General features: G+C 40.8%; 1 pseudogene; it reads left to right on the top strand.

Moving 5' to 3' along the window:
* The first annotated feature begins 496 nt into the window (after positions 1-496).
* LOC115066934 lies at positions 497-2,786 on the top strand (annotated as a pseudogene).
* The last annotated feature ends 1,854 nt before the right edge of the window (positions 2,787-4,640 follow it).

Consider the following 4,640-nt stretch of genomic DNA (forward strand, 5'->3'; position numbering starts at 1 on the left):
TTCAGCATTATGAACTTTGAAAAAGAAATGACATCTGACACCATGTAGAAATCAACAAGCACTAGGAATTAGAACACATCAGGATAAAGAATGCTTCAGTTATATGGAGCCATTTAGTTTAGGAGTTTCAATAAATCTTTTATAAACGTGGACAGAAAAGTTACACATGTAACATCAATTATGAAACTTTTTGGCATGTTTTATCACTTTCTGTTTACCAATGCTGTAAAATAGGTAACTGTTTAAAAATATGCCTTAAAGAAATCACAACCTATGGTGTTTCCATAGTCACAAAATCCAGGGAGACAGATGGTGTGGGGCCACATCTTTAATCCCAGCATTCAGGAGGTAGGCAGGCAGATCTCTATGAGATCAGGGAGACCCTATCTTAAACCCTCACACCCCAAAAGAAAGAAATCTAGGAAATCTTGACATGTTGCTCAATTTTCAGAATTTAGATAATAAAAATTTCCATATATATAAAAAACTACACAGAATGATCAGTGTAATAGTGACACAAATATTTGGTAACCAAGCATTAAGGTTAGATAGTTCACAGGTCATGGGGGACAGCTTAATACTATTATTCTGCTAAATAGTTATCATAATAAACTGACTCCTAATGACTTACTGTTATGCCATAGATTAATGATTTCTCAACTCTCCGCAGAGAAGCTTCCTTATGCAGCAGATGGTGATTAACATAAGAACCTCAACTGGTCTATGTGCAGAGAACAAGAGGCCGCAGAGTGCTTATCTCTGACCAGAACATCTGTATCAAACTTCTGCCTCCCATGTCTTGGAGGTCACTGTAGAAAAGGGGGTGTTAAGATTATAAGAGTCAGGGGTGGTGGGTGATCTAAAGGAAACAGAATTCCAGTTACCCATATGAATTCACAAAAAGGGTGACAACCTGCACGTGTCCCACCTAAGCTCAAACCAGCCAAGGTCCCAGTATAGACATGGGGAAATGGTCAGGAAATCGCAACCCTACCCAAGGAAGCACTGGCAATTGATTTGCTGCAGGGAGAGAGACCACACCAAAGGGTGTTTGGGGACACAAATTTGATCCTGTTTTGGGTTTTGGTTTTGGGGCTTTGGTTTTTTTGGGGGGGGGGTGTTTTTGTTTTTGTTTTTGTTTTTTGAGAAAGGGTCTCATCATGTAGCTCAGGCTGGTCTGGACCTCACAGGAATCTTCCTGCCTTAGTCTTCAAAGGATTACAGGTACTAACTGCCACACTGAACTGACACTGAAATGTAGTTATTTTAGACACTGTGCACTCTCCTCTGATCTTATGTGTTACACGTTGTTCTAATTTTGATCCTTGAGGTCCCAAGCTTCTTTCGCTTAATCTTAGGTATTTAAAATATTCTTTGGGGGCAAGGCAGAATATTTCTCAACTGAAATTCAAATAGTTATGTAGCCTGGATCTTCCCGGGATCTTCACAAGATGCTTTGATTTCTTTTTCATAAAATAATTATGAACCAAAACTGTACTGAACCAGGAAAATCTGTGTTTTAGAAGGCAACAGAAAATGATTAACACTATTTTCCATTAGAAAATAATATTTACAACAGTTATCTATGCTCTAACCAAAGTACAAAACAGAAGCAATATGTATGCTGTGTGTTTGAGTGTATGTGTAATTAAGTAACTAGTGACCAGCCAGGCCTGATGGTACGCAATTGTAACCCCTGCATCTGGAGACTGAGGCGGGGGGATCACAAATTCAAACTCCGGCAGGGCTACATAGTGAGACAAGAAATCTTGTGATCTACAGCTGATGCTTGACTGCCTGCCCTACATCTCACAGGAAGTTTTTTGCTCCCAGACATGGGTTCTTGGACTTCTTGCCTAGGAAGCACAGTGCTGGCAGAGTGGGAAAGTGAAGAGTTTCCCAAGGATGACACTTCCAATCTGTCCACCTCATGGTCATTCTGGGCCACAAGGCTAACCTGACTCATATTTCGGGGGAAGTAGATAGGCCAGGATCCAATTTAGAAGTCAGAAAGGGTGTTCCCATTATAGAGGCACAGCCCAAGGTGGTTGCAGGCATTGTGGAACTTGTAGAAACCCTAGAAGGCCTCTGTACCTTCAAGACTGCCCTTGCTGAGCACAAGAATGATGAGTGCAAAAGGGACTGCTGAGTAACTCACATAAATCTAAGAAGAAAGCCTTCACCAAATACTGCGAGAAATGGAAGCACAATACAGGAAAGAAACAGCAGGAGAAATACTTCAACAGCATGAAGAACAGCATGTAACTGCATCATCGCCCACGCCAGGTGTGCCTGCGTCCTCCCCACCAAGAAGGCCCACTTGACAGAGAGGAAATTGGCATGGTACCTGAGAAACTAGACTGGGCCCTGGAGATACTGGAGCAGCAGGTCCCCGTGAACCAGGTGTTTGAGCTGGATGACATGATTACTGTCATGGGGTGACGAAATGCAAAGCCTACACAGGGGTCACTGGTTATTGCAATGCCCAGAAGTTGCCCTGCAAGACTCTCCCAGGGCAGCCGAGATGGCTTGTATTGGACCTCACACCCTGCTAGTGTGGCCTTTTCTGTGGCTGGAACTGAGGAAAAGGGTTAACATCGAAATCAACAAGATTTTCACATTTGGTCAGGGATACCTTATTACGGATGGCAGGCTGAGCAAGAATAACGCGTCCACTGGCGATGAGCTCTCCAATAAACAGCCCACTGGATGACTTTATCCAACATGGTGAGCTCATCGATCACTTCCTCATGCTGCAAGGCTGTGTGGTCAGAACCATGAAGTGAAATGCTCACCCATGCATATCAAATGTGCACTCTGGATAAGACCTGCAGTTCATAGACACCACCTCATAGTTTGACCATAGCCCCAAACCCTTCATGGAACTTCTGAAGAAAGACTGGAATACCAAAGAGGGAGATACCTACCGTTCAAAACACATTGTGCAGCCAGTGTATCTCAGTAAAAGCTTCCAGTGATTTTCTGTTTTGTTTTCTTTTCATTTTTATTGTTGTTTTGAGACAGGGTCTCCCTGAAACCCCAGCAGGCCTGGAACTAGCTATGTAGACCAGGCTGACCTTGATCTCATAGAGATCTGCCTGTCTCCGCCTCCTGAGTGCTGGGATTAAAAGTACCATGACATCTGGCAATAATCTGATCTATTAATGTGCTTAACATATACAACAGAGTAAGGTTATCATTTTTCTTATTTATATTTCAGAGAAAGTCTCACTATGCAGCAACCCAGCTGATATGGAACTCATCGTATAAACCATTTCAGGCTGGCCTTGATGTGAAATGCATTGAAGGAGATGGAAAAACTTTCTTTGATAAAATACACTTAAGGAATTAATGAACACCAAGGCCGTATTCTACAGAGAATGCTCGATGGACTGTTTCAGTTTGAAGAGAATATTAAACACCCTCAGGAACAGGGCATAAAGAATAAATGAATTACCCAGAAGAGTCAACCACAGTAGGTCTAAGAAAACAGCACTACAACAGCAGCAAAACAGTGATTAATAAACATTGCTCAGTAATAGCCCTCAATATTGATGATCACAATGCACCAATAGAAAGACACTGACTAGCTGATTGGATTAGAAGACAGGATTCATCAGTTTGCTGCCTTCAAGAAAGACACCTCACCAAAATGAGTGATACCACCTTAGTGTAAAAGGGTGGAAAGGGATACTCTAACAAAAGGAACCAAGAAACAAGCAGGTGTAGCTTTTCTAAAATGTGAAAAAATAGACTTCAAACTGAAACTAGCCACAAGAGACAGGGAAGCTCACTTCAGGCACGTTAAAGGAAAAATTCACCAAGAAGAACTTACAATCCTAAACACTAATGAACCTCACATAGGGGCATCCAATTTCATTTAAAAATGTTTACTAGCACTAAATTCTCACATTAACTCCAACACAGGGGTAACATCAATATTCCACTGTCACCAACAGACAGTTCAACCAAACAGAAACTAAACAGATAAACACTGGTGTTAAAAGATCCTATGAATCAAATGGACTCTCAGATACCTGCAGAGTATTTCATCCAAACCCCAAACAATACATTTTCCAACCAATGAGATAGATACTTAAAAATCCCCCAACTAAAAAGCATCATGAACCCAATAGACACAGCACATAATTCTACCAAAACTTCAAAGAATTAATAACAATAATTCTCAAATTAGTCAGTACAACATTCAATGAAGGAACACTACCGAATTCCCTCTATGAAGTTAGTATTACTCTAAGAACAGAACTAGGCAAAGGAAATGACAGAACAATCTTTCAGGTGCACGTAGATGCAGAAATTTCAATAAAATACTGCAAAAGAAATGCAAGAACACATCAAAAAGATAATCCACCATGATCAAGTTGGTTTCATCCTAGAGATGCATAGATGGTTCCACATTCATACATTGATAGATGTCATCCACCACAGAACAGAATCCATGGTCATCTCATTCGATACAGAAAAGGCCTTTGACAAAATCCAACATCCATTCATGAGAAAATCAAGAGGATTTAGGGATAGAGGGGTCATATTTCAACGTAATAAAGGCAATATACAATAAGCCCGCAGAATAAAAGCAGAGTAAATAAACAAAAATTAAAGGATCCCAATTAAAATCA

The sequence above is a fragment of the Nannospalax galili genome, unplaced genomic scaffold, assembly GCF_000622305.1.
Source record: "Nannospalax galili isolate Female #2095 unplaced genomic scaffold, S.galili_v1.0 scaffold1064, whole genome shotgun sequence".
In the NCBI taxonomy this organism is placed as follows: domain Eukaryota; kingdom Metazoa; phylum Chordata; class Mammalia; order Rodentia; family Spalacidae; genus Nannospalax; species Nannospalax galili.